This window comes from Callospermophilus lateralis, chromosome 11, assembly GCF_048772815.1.
Source record: "Callospermophilus lateralis isolate mCalLat2 chromosome 11, mCalLat2.hap1, whole genome shotgun sequence".
NCBI lineage: Eukaryota > Metazoa > Chordata > Mammalia > Rodentia > Sciuridae > Callospermophilus > Callospermophilus lateralis.
The window spans coordinates 91,450,091-91,477,388 of NC_135315.1; the positions used below are offsets into that span (position 1 = coordinate 91,450,091).

Sequence of the window (27,298 nt, forward strand, 5' to 3'; positions counted from 1 at the left end):
AGGCAAGGCCCTGTCTCCCGTGTTCATTCTTCCTTCCTCAAGTCTTTTCACATTGATAATTTAAGATCTAGAGATCATTTACTTCACAGTACCCGGGATGTAGTAGCAGTTCAAGAGATATTTAATGAATAAATGAAAATATTGGGGAAGGAAGTTGATGGGAATAAAAATCACGACACGAGGTGGCTTGCCTAGAGTCCCTGGGGCACATTCTTGCTGTGACAGGGGGTCAGCCTTGAGCGCTGGCATAGGGGCTAATAAAATCCATAGTGAGGCGCTATCTTTGCAGCCATCTGCTCTCGATTCTGCCAAGTTTTATGACTTCTTCACAGAGGAGTAGACGACTCGGAAATCCTCGGAGAGACACAAAACAGTGGGACATACAAGCATAAGAGAAGGAATAAGGTGAAGAAAGTCGAGAGGCAGGGACTGCCAAAGGCTCTAGCTCACCTTGTTCTCCAGAGACGTCCTGATGTTTGCTGTGGAGGCAAAAAAAAAAAATGGTACTGAATACTTGGGTCTCTGCTTATATCCTTGGCCCAGACTGTGTGCAGCAGGGCATAGAACTGCTACGTTTCATGGACGGAAGTCCAACCCTTCCTGTTCCGTAAAATCCATCCATCAAATTTGCTCACTCTGAGCTCCTATAAGACTGCATGCCCTACGTCCCCCACCAACACTTACTAACAAAGCTCTCCCTCTCTCTGATGCAACTTCCTGTGAGCTATTACCCTCATGATTTATTTTATTTTATTTTTTATTTTTTTGGCTTCTCTGACCATTACAATATCCTTCCAGGGCTCATTTTTTTTGTCATTCCTTTATATGTTTTTTTAGATAATCCACCACGGATGGTTCACCTTACCATAGAGAAGGATACTTAATGCACATTCAAAGATGACAGATCCCAGTCACCCAGCAGTTGGAGTCTGGCTGCAGGGTCTGCTCACTGCTGTCTGCCTCTTTCCCCCTACTTTCAAAGTGTATAGGAGGAATGAATCTCCTCCTTCTCCTTAACTGCGGATCGACACCTCAAGAGCTTGGAAGATGAACACCCAGTAGACACGAGTGTACTTTGTCTATTCTGCTGGGCTGGTCCCAGAAGGAAACAACAGAGGCACCCCTTTAATCCACACTAACAGAGGACCTAGCTTCACAGGTTCAGAGGACAAAGGTTGAGTGACCACAGGTCAGGAAACTGACCAAGCTACCAATAGCCATTGGCTCTATCAGAGACAGCTAAAAGCACAGAAGAAAGGGCAGGTTCAGGGCAACAGCTGGAAGTTATCACTCTGCACTGCTACAGAACTGTCCTCTTGGTTCCTGCAAAGCTATGTGTCCAAATGACAATTGTCTAGATCAGGTGATTCGTGGAGTCATCCCAAGTCTTCAGGCACTTAAAGAGAGGCACAGCTTATTTCACTTTGCATGATGTTCTCCATCTCCATCCATTTACCAGCCTGGGAGGTACTGTGGACGAAATCTACCAAATCATGTTGTGTCTACGCATGAATAGACCATAAGAAATCCCGCCTTTGTGTGTGATTAAGATACATCACTTAAATAATGGTAAATAATAATGATGATAATATTAAAAATAGGAGATGAATAGAGCAGATCAACAGATGGGGAAGAAGAAGGGGAGGGGAAGGGAAAATAATGAGGCATGAGATTAACCAAATTATGCTATGTGCATGTACAGATATGGCATTTTCAATCCCACTATTATGTATGATTGTAATACACCGATTAAAAACATAAACTAAGAAAAAAAAAAAGAAAAAGGCTTTGCAATGACCCATTCCAAATGAGGGAATTCTACCTGGACTTTGGATATGATAGCTTTAGAAATTCTAACTCTTCTCTGTTTTTCTTCTCTCTTTCTTATATCCTGGATACTCCTTAACTGTCTAGTCCAAGAATTATTGGATCTTCTGCTTTTTTTTTTTTCTTTAGTTCAGTTTATTCACAAGAGCCTGCCTCCAGGTACCTCTTGATCCTTCTTGGATCATTCCAAGGGTAAGTGATATCTTGCAACCTGTTGTGCACAAAATGCACATTTTCAAGGAAGATCCACCTGACAGGAATCACTTTGAATTTTCTTACCTGAGCCTTCTGGCTGCTGGCTGCTGTCGATCTGGGAATAAACCACATCCTCATCTCCTCTGGGGCTCACTGCAGGAAGAAGACAAGCGTTGCCTGATGTTCACAGTTAAGTTCAAGCATCAGTCACACCTCCCCAGTCTCCTGCTCCATGACCGTACCCCCAACGTGGCTCTGAGGGACTCATTGATTTCTTGGAGTGACTGGGCCTCCCGAGGTTGGAGAGGCAAGACCGCCTGGCTTTCTCTTCTGCTTCCCTCCCTGTCCCAGTGCTAGATCCCCTCCCAGTGGGAACTCACCATTGACATACTCCGGCTGTAGATCCTCTGTGTCTGGGAGTGGGCTGGGGTGGGTGAACCCTTGAGGATTTGGGCTGGCAGCACCTCTGTGAGAAAGTGAACTATCTACGTGGTAGTCCCTGGGGAGAGAGAGGATAGAGAGGGAAGAGGCTGGGGAGAGCGTGAGTAGAAGCCAGGTGCAGGACACCGCCCCCTTCAGGTGACCAAATGGCCCATTACACAGACTATTGGCTCTGACTTGGCTACGACTTTCTCTTCCTCATATTTGTTTTCTTTTCTCCCCATATCTATCTTTTTAGGTCCTAACAGAGGACCTAGCTTCACAGGTTCAGAGGACAAAGGTTGAGTGACCGCAGGTCAGGAAATTGACCAAGCTACCAATAAACTCTTATAAACTCTCACAGAACTTAACCAGCATCTTTCTCATTACTTTATCTCTGTCTTCCTTGTTCTCTGTGCATATCTGACATCTCCTATAAGATATTATCTCTCTTGAGGACATAGGACTCTAGTCTATGCATATTTTCACCCATCTAGGGGCTGGGGATGTAGCTCAGTGGTAGAGCACCTTCCTACCAGGCATGTATCAGAGGAGCTATTTCTGAACTTCTGACTAATAACTCCATGTAGATGGCACATGGATGGGTATAGGAGCTCCTCTGGCTTCAAAGGAATAGAAACTTTATAATTAGTTTGTCTGTTGCTCAAGGCTCTGGATTCAATCCCCAGTACTGCCAAATGATAATAATCATAATCATAGTTAATAATAATATTTTTACCCCTCTAGTTATCTAATGATAACTTACTCATACATATAGGTACTTGATAATCATTAATATCTAAGTTAGTATATTAGTTAAAATATATTTAATCCTAAATAACTTAACACCTGGAGTCATGTGGATCACCCTAAGACAGAGCTCTGATAGCATAAATGTAATAAAGTATTAAGAGACAAGAGTATTAAAAGGAAGACACCATATGATCCAATAGCCTCGGTCTCTATAAAATAAACAGAGAACTCATACGTATTCCATATTGCGATTGAGGGAGCACTGCAGAGTTCCAATTTTGACTGGGAAGTTCTCACCTGGGTGCATTAATGGCAGAACTTTCTCCTGAAAACCAGAAAAAAGAACATTCATTTCAGAACAGAAGCTTTTTCTCTTAAAGCTTTGACATACTTATCTGTGTATAATTAGCTAGTAAGACATAAGATATAGAAGAATGAACCAACTATATTTCATCCAAATGATTATTTCCTTATTCCAACACTATTAGTTATTATTTGAATAATTCATCTGCCATCCCCCCTCCACACACACACCCAGACTTGAAATGATATTTCCAATAGAACTTCCTGCATGAATCCATCACTGGATGAATTTTCTATGGTGTTCTATTGTCTCTTTGTCCAGGCATACACCTATACAATACTATTTTTAATTATTCTAAGATATATTTTAATTGTTAATGGATCTAGTTTTACTTTGCTATTCTTCCATTTTAGATTCTTCATGGCCATTCTTAATTTTTAAATGTTTTAATATTTGCAACACTCAGTGGTCTTGGGGTTAAACTTGATATTGACACTCTTAAGATCCATTAGTCTATATCTTGCACCATTAATCTTTGCAGAGAGATGCAAAACAAGAAACATGGCCTATGAGCATAGATGTACCAGGTATGTGCTCAGAGAAGCTATTTTCTGGACCTCAGACTAATAGCTCCATAGAGATGGCCACACGGATGGGGAGTTCCCCTGGCTTAAAAGAAAGAGAAACTTCATAATTAGTTTGTCTATTATTTAGGGAAATAAAAAAAATACTTCAGTTGTTTACCAAACAAAACTATTATTCAATCATCAGGCTTGACATTTTAAATCATGTATGAAATTAGTGTATATTTCTAGCAACTCTTTCTTAAAGACATTATTTTTTAAATGGACTTCAGCCTACTATCTAAGCATTCAGAACAGAAACTGATGATCTGTTGTTTCACAAAAGAAATTTAAAAATATTCCCAAAAGTAGATATATTATAAATATTCTCTGATTGTTACAAAACTGGTAATTCATAACAAAACTAGGAAAAGTCTAGATGTGTTTATAACTTTTATTTTTGGTACTGAGGATAAAACCAGGGGCACTCTCTCACTGAGCTGTATCACTGACCATCCTGATTTTTTATTTTGAGACAGGGTCTGACTAAGTGGCTGAGGCCATCTGCAAACTCACAATCCTCCTGCTTCAGACTCCTAAATTGCTGGGATTACAGGTATATGCCATCTGCACCCAGCTCTGCCTATACTTAAAAGAAAAAAAAAGGAAATAAATCTCAGGATATTAAATATGAATTTTTTTTCAAAATAATGAGGATAGAGAAAACAGAAGACAGTAACTAAAAAAGATAAAAGCAGAATTCTAGAATTATAAAGCAAAATGGTTAGATCAAATTAAAGTAATTCTAAGAAGTTTACAGTACTGCCATAGAAGATTTGTCTCAAAGAGGCAGAGAAAAAAGTGACAGTTGGAAGTTTTCTAAAGTTGATGGTCAAACAAAATGGGTGCGTAACTGATTGAATTCATTAGCCATTGGTGATCAACTCCATTTCTACCTCCTCTTCCTTCCCCAGTGTCCAGGGTGGGGCTGAAGTTCTGACCTCCTGAGTACATGGCTGATCTTCCTAGCAACCATCTCCCATGCCGAACACACCTAAGTCCCTCTCAGCCAAGGACCATCTTATTATTATCCCTCAGGGAATTCCAGAGCTCTTAGGATGTCTGTGCCGGTGACCAAGGACAAAGAGCATGTACACCACAGTGAATCTCACCATCACGCATATTCTCAAGACACTAACTAAAAAAAAAAAAAAAAGCAAAAGACAGACAAAGAACTGAAATTAAATAGCAGAAAGGTCATTAGAGTAGAAGGATGGGAACAGGGGGAGGGAGGAGGGATGGGAAAGGGGAAATACTTGGGACTAACTTGGAGCAAACTATATTCTGTGCCTTTATAATTATGTCCAAAAGAATCCCAATGTTATGTATCACTAAAAAGAATCAATGAAAAGTGAAAAGAGAGAGAGAAAGAAGAATAAATAAACAAACAAAAAAAAAATGTTCCCATCATTCAGGTAATCCCTAGTATTTCAGAAGCTCTTGTGAAGGGCTGCAGGTGTAGTTCAGTAGTGGAATGCTTGGCTAACACCCATGAAGCCCTGGGTTCAATTTTCAGTACCACAAAGTTTTTAAAAATAAAATAAAAAAAAGAAGCTCTATGGTTAGAAACCAAGGACAAAGACCAAATACATACTTCTTATATCATAATATCATGGTGTTATAAAGGTATCACTTCATCAAGGCAATGTTTTATGAAATAAATGGAATAAGAACAAATATGTAAAGGCAGGTGTTGTGGCACATGACTACGATCCCAACAACGCAGGAGGCTGAGGCAGGAGGATTATGAGTTCAAGGCCAGCCTTAGCAATTTACACTAAATGTGAGGCCATAAGAAGTTTTGTGAGACCCTGTCTCTAAATAAAAAATAAATAAATAAATAAACCAACTATGTAGCTATTGGAAAAAAAAAAGTAGGATACATTCTGACCCTAGTAGATACTTAAAAATATTTCTGGACAGATAAAAAGATAAATATGAATCCAAAACAATTTTGCAAAAAATAGGAGACTTTTGTTTATCATCTAAAAATGGAGAATGCTAAAACATGTTACAAAATCCCAAATCCACACAAGAGAGATTGAGAAACTAGACTACCTAAACCCATTTCTTTTGTATAACAAAGTACCACCGCGAAAGTCAGTGAAAAGTGCTCCAAAACCTTTTTACTATTACATAAGGAAAGGCTGACATATTTACTAGGCGAAACCACAAAATACTAAGAATAAAATAAGTCAGGTTCTTTGGATCCATGTCTAGGCTGCCCTTCTTCGGCTCAGGAAGCCCGAGTCTCTCTAGTCTGCTTGGGCTGGAAGATCCATAGGAAAAACCATGGGCATCATAAAAACCAGGAAATGAATAATGTTTTCAAGATTTGGCAAGAGGGCAAAGTAGAGGGGAGAGGCACATCCCATTTGCTCTGCTGTTTGGAATTTGAACCATCGGAATAAGGTCTGAGACTCCTACAAAGGGGGAAAGTAAAAGCCTGCAGTGAAATTCTATATAGAGACTCCCCTAATAAGTTTGACTCCTTTGGATCAGAGTTGAGAATAAACAAATGGTAAACACAAAGAAAAAAACCTATTTCAAAAACCTGACCAAGACCAGGCGAGGTGGTGCATGCCTATAATCCCAGTGGCTCCAGAGACTGAGGCAGGAGGATCATGAGTTCTAAGCCAGCCTCAGCAAAAGCAAGGTGCTAAGCAATTCAGTGAGACCCTGTCTCTAAATAAAATATAAAATAGGGCTGAGGCTCAATGGTTGAGTGTCCCTGAGTTCAATCCTTAGTACTCCCCCCCCAAAAAAAAACTGACCAAGAACAATAGTTTAGTGGGTTGCAGAAGAACATTATTAGTATTTTTAAAAAATGTATTAGTAGAAGGCATTGCTCTGAAGTGGCTATAATTACTGGGGACCAGTATCTCATCTCATTGTGATGTTAGAGACAGAACATAGTAGCAAGTTCAAAATGAGTGAAAATACTGACATTTAGCCAACCCAGGACACACAGTAAAGAAAAAACAGCTCACTAAAAAATCCCTCACATAAAAGTAGAAGAAAGAATTATCCCAGAAGATGGGCATAAATACTAACAATATGAAAAATGAAGAGAGCAAGCTATCCCAAGTACCTCACGACATAACTGATCCCACAGACACCTCAGAATAGAGGAAACGCCAGAAAAAGAATTTAGAAAGTTGATAATTAAAATGTTCAACGAAAATAAATAAGATCTAAGGAAGGAATTAAGATAGAACATACAGAAAGTGAAAGAACATTTCAACAAAGAAATAGAGATTCTGAAAAAGGACCAAACACAAATCCTGAAAATAAAAAATTCAGTTGAAAAAATCACTAATAGACTAGACCACTTTGAAGACAGATTCTGAAACCTTGAAGGCAAAATATGTAACTTTGAAAGTGGAGTCAATGATAGAGAAAAAATGTTGAGATCAGAATATTCAAGAAATCTGTGATAACATTGAGAGACCAAATCTAAGAATCATTAGCATTCACAAAGGAACAGAAATTCAAATAAAAATGTACAATCTTCTCAATGAAATAAAAAAAAATTTTTTCAAACCTCAGGAATGAGTGGAAAGCCAAATACAACAGAAAATTAGAACTCCAAATAAACAAGATCAAAAAGGACTGTCTCTAAGACACATTATAACTGAAAGGCCTGCTATGCAGAACAAGGATAGAGTTCTGAAAGCCAGAAGAGAAAAAGAAGAAGTCACCTTTAGAGTTAAGCCAATTATAATTTGTACTGATTTTTCAACCCAGAACCTAAAAGGCAAGAGGGTTTGGAATAAAATATATAAAGCATTAAAAGATAACAATTTTCAATCAAGATTACCATATCCAGAAAAACCACCCTTCAGAATCAAAGCAGAAGTAAAGAATTTTCATGACAAACAGAAACTAAAAGCAGTCATAACCACTAAGCCTGCACTACAAAGTATACCAAGTGAAATATTTCATACAGAAGAAATGAAAGGTAAATATCAAAGCCAGCATATGGCTGAACCTCACTAGAAGAATAGTTAATTAAAGGAGAATAAAGTCTGGATAAAACATCATAAATAAATCAAAATGGCCTCGATGCATCTACTCACATTTAAAAAAAAAACCCTACTAAATGTAAAGAATCAAATAGACCATAATTTAATATTTCTGGATGATTTCAAAACATCTCTCTTAGCAATAGATAGGTCATCCAGATGTAAACCAAGATTCTTCAGAACCAAACAATGCTATTAATAAAATGGATCTAACAAACATCTATAGAATATTCTACCCATCAATAACTGAATTCACTTTCCTCTCAGTTGAACCTGAAACTAAATAGACCACAATTTAGGACAAAAAGCAAGTCTTAGCAGTTACAAAAAAAAAAAAAAAAAAAAAACCTTCCTAAATAGACAAAGAGCATGTAAACCACAGTGAATCTCACCATCCCTAAAATAGACCACATTTTAGGACAAAAAGCAAGTCTTAGCAGTTACAAAAAAAAAAAAAAATTGAGATAATTTCTTGCATTTTATTAGATCATTATGGTATGAAACTAGAAATCATTAACAAGATAAAAACAAATCATTTAATACCTGGAGATTAAATAATATACTTTTGAAAGAGGAGTGAGTCATAGACAAAATAAAAGGAGAAATAAAAAAAAATTCCTAGAAACAAATGAGAACAGAGAAACAACATACCAAAACCTGAATAGTATGAAGGCAGTTCTAAGAGGAAAGACCATAGAATTGAGGGCCTACATTAAACAAACAAACAAACAAACGAAAAACAAGGATGGTGGAAGGTGATGGTCATCATTATACAAAACACATGTATGAAGATGTGAATTTGGTGTCAACATACTTTATATACAAACAGAGATATGATAAATTGTGGTATAAAGGTGTATTAAGAATTGTAATGCCAAAAAAAGACAGTTCATATATAATGGCATAATTTGGTGTGAACATACTTTATATACAGAGTTACGAAAAATCGTGCTGTAAATGGATAATTATGAATGTAATGCATTCCACTATTGTCATGTATGTAAAAAAAAAATCTCAAAAAAATAATTTAATATTACATCTCTAGGCCCTAATAAAGGAAGAACAAATGAGTTCAAAAATCAGTAGAGGGCAGGAAATAGTTAATATCAGAGACAAAATTAATTAAATTGAGAACAAATGCAATACAAAGGATCAAAGCAACAGAGTTGGCTCTTTGATATGATAAGCAAGATTGATACACCCTTAGCCAAACTAATCAAAAAAGGGAGAGAAGACCCAAATCAACAAAATTGGAGATGAAAAGGGAGAGATCACCACAGATACATCTGAAATTCAGAGGATCATGAGAAACTATTTTGAAAGTTTATACTTCAATAAACAGGAAAACCTAAAAACATTGACAAATTTCTATGATCTACCCAAATTCACCCATGGAATATAGAAATGTAAACAAACCAATATCAAGCAATTAAAAGACTTCCAACTGAGAAAAGCCCTGGACCAGATGGATTCTCAGCCAAATCCCACTAAACAAAGAAGAAATAATGCCAATCTTCCTTAAATTATTCCATGAAATAGAAAGGGAAGGGATACTCCTCAATCTAATCTATGAAGCCAGTATCACACTGATATGAAAACCAAAGACACACCAAGAAAACTATAGGCCAATGTCCCTGGTGAAAAATAGATGCAAAAGTATTTAATAAAATATTAGCAAACTGCATTCAAAAACACTATCAAGAAAATAGTACACCATGATTGAGTGGGTTTAATCTCAGGAATGTGAGATTGGTCAAATACATTAAATTAATAAATGTAACTCACCACATAAATAGAGTTAAGAACAAGAGGTACATTATCATCTCCATAGATGAGAAAAAATTGATGATATCCAATACCTATACATATTTAAAACACTGGAGAAGTTAGGGATAAAAGGAAATTACCCCAACATTATAGAGACTCCATATGACAAACTCAAAGCCAACATCATGTTGGACGAACAATAACTAAAAACATTTTTTCTCAAATCAGGAACAAGGCAAAGATGTCTACTCTCATTATCCCTATTCAACATAGTTCTTGAAACTCTAGCCAGAGTAATCAGGCAAGAGAAGGAATGAAAGGAATACAAATAGGAAAAGAAAAAGTCGACTTATCTCTGTTCACGTATGATATGATCCTATATCTAGAAGACCCAATAAACTCCACCGGAAAACTTCTAGAGCTGATAAACAAATTCAGTAAGGTATCACTATGTCAGATCAACATGCATAAATCATTTGCTTTCCTATACTCCAGTAATGAATTTGCTGAGAAAGAAATCAGGAAAACTGTCCTGTTACCAATAACCTTAAAAAAATAAATAAATAAAATACTTGGGAATAAATCTAACCAAGAAGGTGAGAGACCTCTACAATAAAAACTATAGAACACTGAAGAAAGAAAATTGAAGAAAACCTTAGAAGATAGAAAGATCTCCCATGTTCTTGGATAGGCAGAATTAATATTGTCAAAATGGCCATATTACCAAAAGCATTAAAAAGAGTCAATGCAATCCCCATCAAAGTACCAATGACATACTTTACAACTAGGAAAAAATCCTAAAATTCATTTGGCGGAATAAGAGACCCAGAGTAGCCAAAGCAATCCTTAGCAAGAAGATGCAGGAGGCATCACAATACCAGACCTCAAACTATACTACAGAGCTACAGTAACAAAACACCATGTTATTGGTGTTTTCACACCAAGACAGGCCTGAAGACCAATGGAACAGAACAGAAGAAGCAGAGACAAACCCACATAGACCCAGTCATGTGATACTTTACAAAGGTGCCAAAAAATATGTTGGAGAAAAGATAGCCATTTTAACAAACGACAATGGGCCATATTTAAAACAGTGAAGTGTGATCCATTAAAAAGCCATATGTAAAATAGTGAAATGTGATCCCTCTCTCTCATCCTGCACTAAAGTCAACTCAACATAGACCAAAGACCTAGGAATTAGACCAGAAACTTTGCAACTGATAGAAGAAAACATAGACTAAACACTCCAACATATTGGTGTAGGCACTGACTTTCTTAAAAGACCTGAAAAGCTCAAGAAAAAAAAAAGACAGTAATTTATACATGGAATAGCATCAAATTAAATTAAAAAGCCTCTGCAAAACAAAGGAAATGATAAAGAGCATGAAGAGAGAGACCTCAGAATGGGAGAAAATCTTTGCCACCTACTCCTGATTAGGGGGTTAATATTCAGAATATATAAAGAAATCATAAAACATAATACTCCTAACCCAGCCCAATCAGGAAATGAGCAAAAGAACTAAACAGACATTTCTTAAAAGAAGAAATGCATATGGACAACAAATACATGAAAAGATGTTCAGTGTTCCCAGCAATCTGGGAAATGTAAATCAAAGTCACATTGATATTTCACCTTACTGTAGTCAGAATGGCAATCATAGAAAATACAAAAAATAATAAATACTGGCAAGGATGTAGGGGGGAAATACACTCATACAGTGTTGGTGGAACTGCAAATTATTTTATACTCTAGAAAGCAGTATGGAGATTCCTCAAAAACTAAAAATGGAACCACCATCTGACCCAGCTATCCCATTCCTTGGTATTTATCCAAAGAATTACAATCTGCATACCCTAGAGATGCAGGTACATCAATGTTTATAGCAGCATAATTCACAATAGCGAAGTTATGGAACCAGTCCAGATGTCTCTTAGCAGATGGATAGATAAAGAAATGTGGTGTATATACACAATGGAGTTGTTGTCAGCCATAAAGAAGAATGAAATGGGTGGAACTGTTAAGTGCAGTAAGACAGACTCAGAAGTCAAAGGGCAAATGTTTTCCCATGTGTGGAAGCTAGAGCAAAATTAAAGCAGGTTGTGGGCGGGAGTGAGGGGGGGACACCATGAAAATGGAAGGGAATCAGAGGAATGGAGAAGGAAGATCGAAGGGCGGGGTAGGTAACGTAGGGGTGGTAAAGGGAAGTCCAGTGAAATGAGGTTGATCAAATTATGCAGGGTGCTTATGTAAAAGTGCCTCAGTGAATTTCATCTGTATTACTATAAAGAACAAATTCATAAAAACCAGAAATAGATGCAGGGAAAAGCCTGGGAGTAGAGGAGGGGAAACCAGGGGCAGGGAGAAGGGGCAGAGGAAGGAGGCACTGGGGACTGAAGTGGAACAAATTATATTCCATGCATGTATGATGTCAAGATGAACCCTACTGTTGGGTTCAGGGACACCAAGATGGTGGAGGCAGAGTATTAAAAAGAAGCTGGTGAAGGACCAGACAGGAGAGAAGTCCTGATCCGGTTTGTCATAAAACCCATTACCATGACAACTCCTGCCACTGAGGACATCACCATGACAACTCTTGCCACAGGTTCAAATTTTGAAATGACCAAGGGAAGTCAAGTGGGCAGTATTCTAATTAGGTTTTCTAAAGTAATCAATGGGGAAAAATTGGAAATTTTTCTAATCAGATATCATAAGACAAATAATGGGAGAAATGGGGTAAGGTCTTCAATCAGGTCTGTCCAGGGAAGAAGACACCCTGTGTCAGGATATAAGACCCTAATTTTAGACATCAGGGCCTTGAGCTTCTCTCTTGCACTTGGCCCCCTCCATTCTACCTACTGGAGTGCTATCTTCACTTTAAATGAATCTGTACTCTGTTACTTCTGTGTGTCTAGCTCAATTCTTTGTTCAGGACATCAAGAACCTGAACTTCAACTGGGTATCCCAAGGGTAACACAACTATTATGTATATTTGTAATGCACTAATAAAAACTGGAATAAAAAAGAGACTAAAACAATAATAACAATATACTGTAATAAAAAAGAATATTAAAAAAAATCAAAGGGTTAAAAAAATGGCATGCGCAGAAAGCTCACTAAAAAGAGAGATTCAAATAAAAACTATAAGGCACAGGGATGTTGCTCAATGTTAAAAAGTGTCCTGGGTTCAATCTTTAGTATCAAAAACAACAACAAAACTATAAGGCAGTAATGTTTCTCAATTAACAAGGAGACAAAAATCAAAAACTTACATTGAATGACTACGCAATCATGAAATAAGGACTTACATCTCCTTATGAAACAAACTTCCTCTGAAAATAAGGGCAACTTCCTATAACTTTTTTCTATAACCTGCATTTCCTCATGCTGAGAATAGAAACTGCCTCAAGCCAAGGACAGAGAGCGGGGAGTTTTCGAATGACAAATTCTGTTTAACTAAATCTGCATATGCATATCCCCTGTCTTTTGTCCCATTTTGCTTCCTCTTCTCTTATAAAAGTTTTCTGAGCCCCTGAGATCCCCAAAATAGAGTTATGAGATAGAAAGTTCTCCCCTGTCTTCCTGAAAGGTGCTTTGGAGTAAACCTATCTTCCTGTCAATATGACTCCTAAGCATTTGTGAGAATGATGAGTGAGTAAAGTACACTTATGGGACTGTGATTTGGCGTAACCACTATGAATAATGCTTCACTATAGACATCAGGTTAGGAAGCTGTTGAAGGATCTGGGGAAATGCCACTAGAAAATGTGCTTCTTTAGCATACCAACGGCTTCAATCTGAAAGCACCCGGTGAACAGCGAATGCAGAGAGGAACTTTCTCCAAACTCCCCTGATTCTCCAAAGGGAACACCCCAGTCATCGGTCCCAGGAGTTTCATAAACCAGCAAAAATAAACTCCTATCAGCAGAAAGCAAGACTAGAAATCAGCATGACACATCATCTATCATCTCTTCTTATAAGGGCCTGTCTTAGTCTGTTTTCTGTTGCTTTAGCAAAATACGAGATGGTTTATTTAAAAAAAAACAAAGTTTTATTTATTTAGTTCATAGATCTGGAGGCTGGCAAGTTCAGGAGCTTAGCAAGCCAGCACCTGTTAAGAGTCTTCTTGCTCCATTGTAACATGAAAGGGGTCATCACATGGTAAGATGGAGCAAGCATGCATGCTAGCTTGGGTCTCTAGCTTCCTCTTTTTTACCAAGTCACTAATGCAGTCATGGGAATCCCCACAATCATGAGTTCATTTAACCCTATTTATCTCCCAACAGCCCCACCTCTCTGATTTCACTATTAAATATCACTAATTTATGACTTTGGGGGTTAACAAATAAAAAGTTCTAGCATATGAACTTTCAGGAGATGCACTCAGAATATAACAGGACCCATTCATCTTTCCTAAAAACCACTTAACTCTCCCTAAATGGCCTGTATTCTCTCTCCCTCCCCGCATATAAAGAGGCTACACAAGCTCTTAAATCTCACTGGTTTTTCGTGTATTCACTTTTCATTCTTCTGAAACCCTGGTGCACATAATAAACTTGCATACTTTTTCTCTTTTAATCTGCCCATTGTCAATTTGTTATAGACTCAATTATCAAACCCTCAGAAGGAAAGTCTTACCTCCTCAACAGTTCTTATTTTATTTCTGAGAATTATTCTTAGGGATATATTGACACATGTAGCATTGTGCATTTTGGAAAATGACTTGAGGTGACCTAAATAGCCATCATTAAAAGGCCATTAAAATAATTATTATGAATCCTTAAGTAAAACACTTCATAGTCATTAACAAGATGTTGTGAAGCTGAGTGTGCTTAACACTTGCCTGTAGTCCCAACTACTCTAGAGGCTCAGGCAGGAGGATCACTTGAACCTAGTAATTCAAGGCCAACCTGGCAACATAGCAAGATCCCATCTCAAAAATAAGTAAATAAACAAACAAATGAAGAGTCATTGTCCTTCTGTGTGTATTGAATATGCAACATCCCCAAATAATTTTCATAAATATGCTAAGTTATACATAGCAGATCGTATGTTACATGAGATATTGCAATATACAAGAAATTGCTGATAGTGGAAGCCTTTGAGAAAAGGAACTGAGAGACCCAGGAAAGTGAGTGAGAGAAATGATCACTTTTCACTGTGTATTTTGGTGTCAGTTTTTTTTTTCTTTTTTTCTTTGTGATACTGGGCATTGAACCCAGAGACTGTAACTGAGCCACACCCCAGCCCTTCTCCACTTACTATTTTGAGACAAGTATCTCTAAGTTGCCCATGTTGGCCTTGAACTGGGGATCCTCCTGCCTTAGCCTCCCGAGTTGCTGGGATTAAAGGCATGAGACACCACACCCAGCTACTTTGGTATCTCTTGAATGTTTTGCCCTGTGGATTTGTTACCTAATTTATTTAAAGATTTAAAGAAAAAAATGAAAATTGCACCACTATGAGGACAGCATACGAGTGGTTCAGTTTAGGAGAGAGAAGATTAACAAAAATAAAACAAGACATTGTTTTCACTATAGCCAAACTCCTGTCCATATGTTGTAATGCTATGCAGAGCTCAAAAATTAATGATTTGAATATGGCTGATTTATATAGTGGCCCAAGGACCCTCGGGGGGGTCAAGACCTTGGCTTTCTTTTATTATCTTCCAAGGGATACACGTAGTTCCAATTGGGTTTGTCTACTTGAAAATTAAAAAAAAATAATAAAATAAAATAAAAGTAGGTGATTTAAGTTAACTCACTCTCACCATGAAACAGGATGTTAATTTCAGATATCTGAGGATCCAAATCATGACCACTTGTGCTTGAGATTGAAACTCCTGAAACAGTCACCCTAGTTTTACAAGTAGATAGCTGCATGTGGGTATGCGCATGTACACTAAAAAGCACTGGGAAGAAAGAATTATGACCGGAAATGCAGCCCAGTGTCCACATGCTACATCAATACAGTAATGTCCCCCAGTCTGTTCCCATCTTTCTGTCTGCAATCATTTGCACAGTGACTTTGTCATTCCCCAGTAAAGAGGTAGAGACTATTTTTTCCATTTGCATTTGGGCACGTCCATGTGACTTACTTTGGTCAATGGAACAATAGGAGGTTTGAAAGGTGTTCTCATAACCCTATGTTGGGCACTGTTACAGACTGAAAGTTTGAGTTCTCCCAAAAATTCACCTATTGAACCTAAAGCCCAATATGAACCCTAAAGCCCAATATGGCCACATTTGGAGATAGAGTCCTTAATTAAATTTAAGTGACTGTGTTTAAATGAAGCCACAGGGTGGGGCCTTTATGCAATAGGATGGATGTCCTTATATAAGACACCAGAGAATGTGGGATCTTTCCCAGCACATTCCTCTAAGCAGTCATGTTAGCACACAGCAAATGACAGCTGCCTACAAGCTGCCTATCAGCTAAGAGAAGAGGGCTCTGAGTGAAACCTGCTTTGTTACATCCTGACCATGGACTTACCAGCCTCCAGATCTGGGAGAAAATTAAGCCACCTAATCCATGCTTTTTGCTGTTGTTATAGCAGCCCAAGCAGACTCATACAGACACCCCATGCTGTCACCAAGGAAAAAAACAAATACCCTCTTTTGCAGTCTAGACCAGTTGAAGTTAAGTTAGGTGATTCTATTTTCTTATTTTGTGGATGAGGAAACAGAGAAGGACTTGTTACCCTCTGCCCATGTAGAAGGTCCTGGAAGACCATTTTATCTCCCCCAAAGCAAGTCAGTGATAAGGAAAGAAGGTCTAGAAAGGCATTAGGGCCTGAGAAAATTATATGGGGAACAGAGCAGTGGAAAGGAACAGAGAAGTGGTGTAGTATCATAATTCCTTAATCTTGGGTTGTCTGTTTAAACATAGAACTTCCACTGGACTTGAAAATACTGGCTGAAATATTTACTACTTGGAAAAAAAATTAACTGATGAATTCCCCAAATTCCTTTTGATTGGTGTTAATAGATAAGTCTAAGGAAGTGCTTTGCAAAAGCTTAAAAGTTTACATAGAGATTCCTGTATCTGACAGACTGAATGAATATCAGCGTGGTGCAGGGGTGCATGTATGTAATCCCAGCTACTCTGGAGGCTGAGGCAGAAGCATGCTGGCCATAGGTTGGGACACAGGCTGAGATTGTCAACTAGAGCACATGCATATGACCTCTCACTATTGCCCAACCTGAGCAATTTAGTGAGATCCTGTCTCAAAATTAAAACAAAAATAAAAATTAGAAGAACTGGGGGGGGGGATGTAGCTTAGTGGTAGAGCACCCCTGGGTTTAATTCCTAGCATCATAAAAATAAATAAATAAATAAAGCAATAAGATAATAAAGAAACACTGAGATAAGACTTGGGGAGGATAGTCTCAGGGAGATAAACCCGGTTCCTGGAATCACTTTTTTCATAAAACATTTGCAGGTTTTTGAGGGCAGCCGAAGGTTTGTGTTTTTTATAGACATTTGGGTTAGGAGACTGGATTCCAGTCATGGGTTGGAATATGTGGTGGTGTGTGCAGAAATTTTAAAATCATGGCTGCAAGTTCTTCACTATTTCCCCCTTTAGAGGTGGCCTCTGTGTCCTGTCCTCTTACATCTGGGCCAAATTTGTGGGGCACTAGCCCACCATAACATGGTGGCAGATCATGCCCACTCACTCTGGAGTCTAGGCTGACATGGGGAAAATATGGCTTCTTTGAAGTCATTGTGCTCTGAGGAAATCCACAGAGAGAGGACATCTGCAGGTGCTCTAGTCGACAGTCTCAGCTGGGATCCCAACCCAAAGCCATCATCAACCACAAGCCATGGGTGACGTCGCCTCCTTATGACTCAAATAATGGATCCAAGAATTCAAAAGGAAGTCACTGCTCTTGTTAGAACAGAGTAACTAGTAAGAAATTCATCAATCAAAGAGAAATGATCACACCAAATTGTTTTAGTTGCTTTAAATCTACCTTACTATATCTTACTCCATTGTGTATAAACTATGTCTATTAAAAATTATGGAGTTGTATTCAATGCTTTGACTTTTAAGTTAAAAGTCAAGCATGGAGAAATGTGTCCACATTTCTGTCTCAAATGACCACAATTGGAAATAGTGGCATGCTGTAAAATCAGTAGTGTGGTGGCAGTGTTGCCCTCTGCAGGGGACCTTGCAGAGTTGTCGAGTACGGGAAGAAATTGTTGACTTTTAGAAAGTTCTCCTTTCCTTTTCTTCTGTGTCTTTTTTTTTCTTCTCTTTCTGTAAATCCAGTCTATATTATTGATGGAAAAGGTGACAGCAAGAAAGGGAAAACAAAAAGAAATCATAGATACCCACCTGGTGCCTTGTGGGACCAGCAGTAACACAGCAGAGCCACACCGGTGGAGCCAAGGACCCCAAAGAGTCCCCCAAGAACTTTGGCTGTGACATGGCTTTTTCTATATCCATCAGGTCCTGAGGGAAGAAACCAGGGCTTCAGCTTCAGAAGGTCAAACCTTGGGCCCTGGAGCCCAACAATGCTAGGTAGGAATGGTAGATGGAAGTTCAGTGGATTAGACAGAGGGGAATGAGGGGAAGGGGAGAGAACAGGGAAAAGGCAGACGGTGGGATGAGCTGGACACAAGTTTCCTCTATACATACATGAATCTCACCATCATTTACATACACAAGAAATTAATTTAAAAGGTAACTATGGGTAAAGGGCGGAAAGATCAATAGAGGGGAGGGAGCCGGGGGAGGGGAAAGGGAAGGGGAAGGAGAGGTACTGAGATCTGAATTAGAATAAGATAGATTCCGTGCTTTAATAATTATATCAAAATGGATTTTACTGTCATGTATAACTTAAAAGAACCAATACAATAATAAAAAAAAACAGGTAGATACAAATTCAGGTAAAAGACCATTTAAGTGTAGACTGTACTCTTGTGGTTGGGAGAAGAAAGTCAGATTTTAGACACTGAGACTCCCCTTCCCACCTCTCCACACACCACAGACATCACCCTCCTGTCTTCTGAAATCCCAATATTGTACCAATAAGGACAGGTGGGGCAGTCATTGATCATAATACGTCAAGTATCTAGGGGCCACAAGCCCACCTGAGATGAGGAGTAACAGCGCCTCGCTGCGCTGGGCACCTTGGCCATTGTCGGCCTCGCAGGAGTAGTTTCCAGAATGTTCTGCAGTCAGGGAGAGGTTGAAGGAGGCTGCTCCCCCAGAGGGTGCCGAGCTGTTCCCCAGGGTGACATCCTCAAGGTAAAACTGGTACAGGATCGGGGGAGAGCCCCTCAGGGCCTCGCAGTGAAGCTCCACCACGTCCCCCACCGCAGCCTGGGCCCTGGGAGCCCCGAGGGTGAGGACAGGGCGGGACACTGGAACTGAGAGGCACAAGAAGATTATCAGAGGATCTGTGAAACGGCAGCAGAACCCCACACCCCACACTAGGGCTGCAGCCGAGGCCTGGGGTCCTTGTTTATCATTCTCACATTTCACCTCACCAAACAGAGACACTTTGCTCAACACTTTGCCCTTGAACAAGGTGGCGGTTCGTGTGCCAACCCCTGTGCCATCAAAATCCACATATCACTCTGGACTCCCCTAAAACTCATCCACGAGTCGTCTCCTGTTGGCTGGAAACCTTACCAATGGACAACCGATGAACACACGTTTTGTATGTTATATTATCTGACACAGTGAAAAGTAGTCCAGAACCATGAGAAATCACCTTTATACCATGCTACACAATTTCCTGGAGAGATGGACTGCTCATGAACTGACTGGCATTAATTACAGGGTGCTTAAGTGCACACTTGCAATACTTGATCTCACCGCAATGGCAACAGCAGGTGACTCTGAAGTTACTACAGCACCACAGTAGGCAGGACAGTTAATCTTACGCAAGTTTACTTTCATGCCACACCCTGACATTTGTTTACGTTTCTCTCCACTGCGAATGGCACCGTGTCCAGCCTGCCTTGTGTAAGTTTTGATAAACTTTAGCTTATTATAAGATTTGTCTGTACTTCATGATAGTAAATAATAAAACAGATTATTATTTACATATATTTTAGGCATTCATGGCATGCCTAACTTAAAATTTTTTTTTTAAATAGTTCTAGGCTACATGGTTGATGGCTGGTCTGTGGATTTTTTTTTTCTCAAATTGCTGTAAATCTAAAGAAACAAAACAAAACCCAGATTCGTGTATGAGCAGAAATGTGCAGGTCAAACCCATATTGTTCAAGGGTCAATTGTATCTAGAGATTTGGAAGAATATGGGTTCTGTGATACTGTCTAGAGATAGGGTGATTTGTTGTTCTCATTTTATTTATTTATCTGTTTATTTTAGACCGATCCTTCCATGCAAAGAAAGATGCCCATTTAGTTTTCATGGCTAATCCATCTTCAAATTGTCTTCCCAACCCTGATCCCTGAGACCACCTGGGATCTCCTCATGCTACCTGGGTACCATGGACTTCGCTTTAGCACCTCCAGCAGAGATGAATGAGAACACAACTCGCTTATCACAAGAATGTTCAGCACCTGGCTCTGGACAGCATCATGACCATTGTCAGCCCGACAGAGATACTTCCCGCCATCGCTCTCCTTCACAGCTGGGATCTCCAGCTCTGCTGACAAGGAACCCTGGGTCTTCTTTCCTAGACGGGTTCCTGTGGCCTCTCTGTGCCAGGAGAATGTGATGTTTCCTGTGCCCTCAGCCGCGGAGCAGAGCAGGACCAGCTTCCCTCCTTCCATCACTTGTCCCCCAGGGGCCTGGGTCTCCAAGCTCACTCTGGAAACGGGGACTCCTAGATGGGCATAAAGTGACATGCGAGAAACCCTGACTTCAGGAGACTCTGAGAACAGCTGATAGACTGATTCCGCTCTCCAATGCAAGGCGTGGGAACGTGGGGATTGCATCTGTACTCCATGATAAGCATCCCTACAGAGACAGGGAGTCCATGAGAAATATCCTTGAAGAACATTGTTCTTGGCTAACTTCACGGGTAGCAGTAATTACAGATTTTTGTGATGAATTATCCATTTCATGAGATGGGAAACTTGAAATTTTTTCTGGATGACTCACTTTGCAGACAGTGGCCCTTTACACACAATGAAGAGGGACACTGGTATCATCAGTCCCCCCCCACCCCCTTGCAAAAGGCATTTTTTTCTCTAATAAAATTGCAATAAAAATTCTTCTATTACTCTTGGTTTCAAGGCTTAAATCACAACCTCTCCACTGAGTTCTGTTCTGTTCACTTGGATCTCTGCTTTCTCTGATGCTTCATTTAGCCCCACAGGCCTCTGTAGTACCACTTAGCCTTCAGATCTGTGACCCCAGCATGTGGGCATTGGAAAAGCCAATGAGCCGCAGGTGTCTTGATTTTTAAAGTGCCCAGACCACTGCCCTTTGCTAATAAAGAAGAGAAAAAATGATAAGAAGCTTAGTCTATTCCTGATTCTTAGAAGACAGAGGTCAAGAGCAACTTGGAATGTCTCTATCTGGGTTCCTGCTTTCCACAAGGACAGGCGTTGCACAAAGAAGCCAAAAGACTATAAATCCAAGTTCCAGTGCTCATCTCTTTCCCCCCTGGGCTCAACCTTGCTGATACTTACTCCGCACAGAAATCTGGGATCGAAGGCTCTGTTTTCTGATCCTGTGACTCACTGTTTCTCCCTGGCACCAGTAGGACCCTGAGTCCTCTATCCCCAGGGTGGGAATCCGGAGCTCTGGGGAGCTGCTCCAGCCTGACCCCAGAACCTAACCGTCTCTGAAGAAGCAGAACCGGAGCTGGACATCTGACCTCTCTGGAGGGAGCTGAGTCTGACAGGTCAGGGTCACCGGACTTCCCTCCGTGGGCTGAGAGGAGCTCGCTGTCAGCACAGGACGCGGGAACAGCTCTAGAGAGAAGGAAAACAATAGTCCCAAGAGCAGTGAGATTCAGGTTCCCGCGGAAAAGTTCTGGGTGAGAAGTGGCCGCAGGAAACAGGTGATTCAGGACCAGACACATTCCCCTCCGTGTCTCCTCTGCGTGCTCCAATAGCAGGTGCGTCAGGGCACATTGCGTCCTCACTTGGGCACCTTCCTCCTGCCAGATACCCATTCTGCTCCGTCCCCAGCCTCCTGCCCAGCCCATGGCACACAAGAGTGAAGGTTTTTACCTTGAACTGTGATCTTTACTTTTTCTGAAGATGTTTCCCGTCTCAGAAAGGTCTTAGAAGCAGTGGTACAGAAATAAATGCCACTGTCATTCAAAAGCGCACTTTGTATAGGGAAGTTTGAGAGTTCATTGGAAGAAGAGAACTTTTTCCCGTCCTTATAGAAACTTATCTGTTTTTTTCTGTTGTTTTCTTCCGAGCACGTCAGAACAATGCTGTCTCCTTCAAAGACAGGAGAGGGCGCCAGGAGGGTCAACCCATCTGCAAAGGAAGGAGGGAAACTCTATTTACCATTCCTGAAGGGAACCCCCCTGATGTCCCACCTTGCTCTTGGGCAGTGAAGTGTCAGGCAGAGCCTCTACATCTTTAGACAAGAGGAAGGTGCACAGCCAGACCTATGTTCTGTGTTAGTGACACTTCCATTACATTTTAGGATCATAGTTGAGAACTTTGACCTTCAGGTAGGTCACTAAGGCATCGCAAATAAAGAATTTTCCTTAGCACTATTTGATTGTATCGTGACTGCCTGTCTCTGGGTGTGTAGCAGAAGGAAGGAGCCGTGTTGGCTCGTAGAATACCACTGCAAAATCCCAGCCAACAGGCCACAGGAGGCTTGTGGAATTGGGGATTATAATTTTTGAGAAAGCTTGTGCTTTATTACTGGATGCTCCAGGAAAATCATCATGACCCGTTGGGCATTAGAAGACAAAGTTTTTTTTTTAAGTGGGTTTAATTGGATTTATTTATGGAGTACTGCTATGCAATCATTGAATGGGGGTAATTAGCATATCCATCACCTCAAACATCCATCATTCTTTTAAACCACTAGTATAGGCTTCCCTCAGAAACTGGAAAAAAAAATTCCTGGGGAAAGAAAGTTGTTGGGAAGAGGAAACATTCTGAGTCATTGGTTAGGGACCCTGGTGACAAATGGTAAAATGGGCAGCCTCACAGGTAGAGGCCTGCTGCAGAGCGAGCCTTTGGGTCAGTTGATTCATTATTTCAAACTCTTTAAGGGTCAGAAGGCCCCAAGAGTTAGCCACAGGGCAGAGAGCAGAAGGGACTAGAGGATGTAAAGACAAGCCATTCGCCCAGTAAGTGGGCACAGCAGGGTGAGCCGCCCGCAGCAGCCCGTGGGGGAGCCCGCTGGGGAGAGGGCATACAGCTGGGACACACAGACGTGAAGGGGCAGCGAGAGAGCTTCATTGTCAAGAGTGACTGTGTGATTTTAGTTGTCAGAAATGTTTGACCCAGTGGCTAAGTTTCGGGTCACACTGCTTTGAATCCAGGTCTCCTGAATGGTCTCGAACAGAGCACTGTAGCTTTCTCTGCCTCCATTTGAACAATGAAGAATACCTGCCTCTTCTCATCGGGCTGTTTTAAGGATTCTGTGAAATAAGCCTAGAACCGAGCTTGCCTCTCCGGACCCCTCGGTTAACGATGAGGGCAGTTGAGGGGCTGGGGTTTGTTGCCGAAGCTAATGATGACGGAGGAAGAATAAGAGGTTATCATGGCTGCACTTCAAAAGCAACAGAAATAGGGGGTTTCAAGTCTGCAAGATGGGGTGTACATGGGGAGCCTGAGGGGTGAAGGTGGCTTGAGTCAAGCCTCTTAAGAGTGGCATTGTAGGGAGTGGGCTTGAGCTGGCGCACAGCTTCATCAGGGAACCCCAGAGCTGGCACAGTGTCTGTGTCCACTTGCTCCCAGGGTTGCTGTGACTACTCAGATGCCCACCCCCTGGCCATTAGGAAGCCTCAGCAGAAGTGTGACTGACTCTCCTTGGCTCTCGTGTGGTCCATTCTGTGCACAGTAGCTCTGGTGGACAGAGATGGATCAGAGGCCCTGGAAGGGCAGCGTGAGGAAGCTCTAATGCTGACTGTTCCTCCTCAGGGGGGTTCCAAACCCTCTAGCAATGAGGAGGGTTAGACTACTAGATGGACAGGAGCAGGGGAGGTGTGGGAAAGGAGATGCAGGCTGCGCACCATGGGGCAGCTCACAACTGGCCGCAACATTGCCCAGGGAGCACCTCCTTGCAGTCAGACAGCTCCCTGTCAATCTGGAGAAAATGGGTGCAGGCCACTGGGGTGATTGCCAACAGGGTGAAACTGACCTTAAGGAGGGTAATGGCTGGAACTTCCCCCAAATGAATAATTCATAGAACGGGGAGGAACCTAAGCAGGCCATAAACCATAAACGTCCACACCCAGAAGCTGTGGGCTTTGCCTTCTCTCTTGGGGCAGACACTCCCGCCTTCATTTTGCTAAATAAACCCTTCATCAGTGCCTCTTGGCGGAACTCTTTCTTTTGCAAGAGAAGAATGGATTCGCCCATCCCCAGTAACGGGACTTTGATAAAGACCCAGCAGGTCATCCTGAGGGCAGGAGCACCCACAGGAATCCTGCGGGAGGATAAGGGAGAATCACATTGGGCTAACAACAGTGAGGGGGACGGGGAGCTCAGGCTGTGAACAGAAAAACCCTTAAGTAGAACAAACAAAGGGGACCACAAACGTGTAACTAGGGCCAAGCTATTTAGAGGCTTTTTGATTTTTGTTTTTTACAAGAATTTCTGTGAAAAAAGTCTTTTCACCCGAACAGCAGCAAAAGCAAAAGGCAAATGATATTTCTCAGAGGTTTGCATGCGAGGGGGAAGTTCCCAGGTGGTGCCAGCAGGTTATGGGGGGGGGGCGAAAGGAGGAAACGGCAGAGGGGGGCCACCTTGAGGGTCTGGGTGGAGAGAGTCATTTTCGGCTGCTATGCAGATTGGCATTTGAACGGGGAAGGAAAAGGAAGTCCCGTGGCTGTTACCCTCTTCTGTGAGTGGCTGAGGGTGAGTCACGCAGGCGGCCTGCTCCATGCCACCCTGAGACTGAGTAATAGCAGGATTCCCACCTGTTGTCAGAAACCAGCTCAGCGCTGAGACCTCTGCACACGACCGCCCAGACAGGTGGAAAGGGAAGTAGAGTGACCAGCATGGCACGGGGGCCTTACGTGGCTCAAAATGAATGCAGGAGACGAGACTTGATGATGAAGGCCCGGCCAGGGCTCTGAAGGTGTCCCTGGACACTCCTATTCCATTTAGGGTGAAATTGGAGGTCTGTTTATCCCAGAACAGTTTCCAGGAGCCCAGAGAGCCCCTTGCACTGATCCTATCACTGGAGAGGCCAGAGAACAATTCTCTCTTTCTTTTGATTTAGTATTCTGTATGTTATAGGATAAAATGTTTTCCTTACCTACTCTCTTTATTAAACACAGATTTAAATCAAAAGGATCGAGATGGAATTAGTCACACGGCTTTAGAAAAGCACTATGTGTTTAAAAAAAAAAAACTAAACTAAATAATGAGTCTAGAGCAGGGGTTGGCAATGGACTGTGAGTCACGGATGTCCCGTTTTGGTAAATAAAGTATCATTGGAACTAAGGCATGGCCCCCTGTCACTTACATATGATCCCTATCAGCTTTTCTGTCGGGAGGATAGGGTCCAGGAGTTAGGCCAGCGACCAGAGAGCCCTAAACTATTTACTCTCTGGACTCTTATGGAAAAAATTTGCTGCCTCCTGACCCAGCACTAGACAAGACTGTTGGCACAGACTGAGTCTGACCACCCAGAAGTGTCGAGCCCTCAGAATAACCATCCTCAGACCTGTGACGACATCCGGCGCTCAGCCAGACAATACCGAGGAGTTGTAGATAGTTCTGGATGCAGTCTCTTCTGCAGCCAGCCTGCAGACCCTCTTTGGGATGTTACCTCTCTCCCTGCACCTGGATTCTTAAGGGGTGTGGTGTGATCACCCGGGAGGGTTGGCAGTGTGGGAGCAGAGACTGCATCATCCCAGAGTGTGTCAGCCCAAGGGAGTAGTAACATCTGGATGTCTCCACAGTCCTTTTGCCCAACCCTGTGGTGGGGAACGATAAAAGAGGGTACTCACCTCCCCGTTTGCTGAATGGCACTGTAATGGGAGCAAAAGCCAGAGGTTAGCACAGAACATTTGTGTTCACGATTTAGAAATTAAGATCACTCTCACAGGTTGCTCAAAAATCTTCTTTCCATTTTCCCCCTTTCTCTATTCTCCTACTCCCTCACAAGCAGGAACCCAGTCTTCCTCAAACACACAATTAGCCTTGGTCACAAGTCAAGCTGTGAGCTGTGGGTATGGCTCAGTGGTGGGGCCCTTGTCTAGCATGGATGGGACTCTGCATTCGATCCCCAGCAGCAAATAAACAACAACAACAACAAACAAGTCAAGTTGCAGACTCATCCCTTGACCAGAGGCATTGCTAGGAACAAATCCCATGGACATTGAGTGTTTAGTGATTCTCTTCTTTATTTCATTCTTCTTCCCCCACCCCAGGACCTTCCCTCATATCCAAGTTTTTCAAGCACCACATTGCCACATGCCAAGGCAGTCACATTCACGAAGTGTTCACCAGGAAATATATACATGGGGAGAGACATGAGAATTGAACTCAGCCTAAATCAATACCTTTCCTCAGACCATATTTTCTATGTTAGAGCCCTTTGATTCCAAGGTCGAACATTTATTTAGTGTGAGTATTAAGCTCTGAGATCATGAACATTTTACTTAAGAATGTATCGTATTCCTCAATGAGCTCCAAGATATTAAAACACATACTTATGATCAAAAAATGACAAGGCAGCCTGCCCTGAATGTTAAGGGTTAGAATGTTATACCATTTCATGTTCTATAGCCCTGGATTTGAAGTCAAAGCTGGAAACAGAGACTCGATTATCCCACTGTTTTCTAGGCTCTGATAAGCCTCAGACCTATTTGGAAGCTAGAAATCTCCTCCTGCCTCTACCTCTGTCCTAATTCAAATTATTGAACTTACCAGAGAAGACCAGCAATGTCCACAGCAGCATGAGCGCTTGATCCAGCTATTTGAGAAGCAATCTCTCAGCCACCATCTGGGGCCTGTGAACACAGGATGAAACGTGCCTTTCAGAATAGGTTTTGTATAATTAGCCAAAAAAGGAAGTAAAAGAGCCCAGCAATGAATGACCATTATCTTTCATCCTGTGGCATTAAGAGAATTAGAGGCCGGGCACAGTGGTGCATGCCTGTAATCCCATGGCTCGGGAGGCTGAGGCAGGAGGACCGTGAGTTCAAAGCCAGACTCAGAAAAAGTGAGGTGCTAAGCAACTCAGTGAGACCCTATCTTTGAATAAAATACCAAATAGGGCTGGGGTTGTGGCTCAGCGGTTGA

At 41.3% G+C, this 27,298-nt stretch overlaps 1 pseudogene; it reads right to left on the bottom strand.

Moving 5' to 3' along the window:
* Window positions 1-315: 315 nt before the first annotated feature.
* LOC143410679 (Fc receptor-like protein 2) lies at window positions 316-26,954 on the bottom strand (annotated as a pseudogene).
* Window positions 26,955-27,298: the final 344 nt, after the last annotated feature.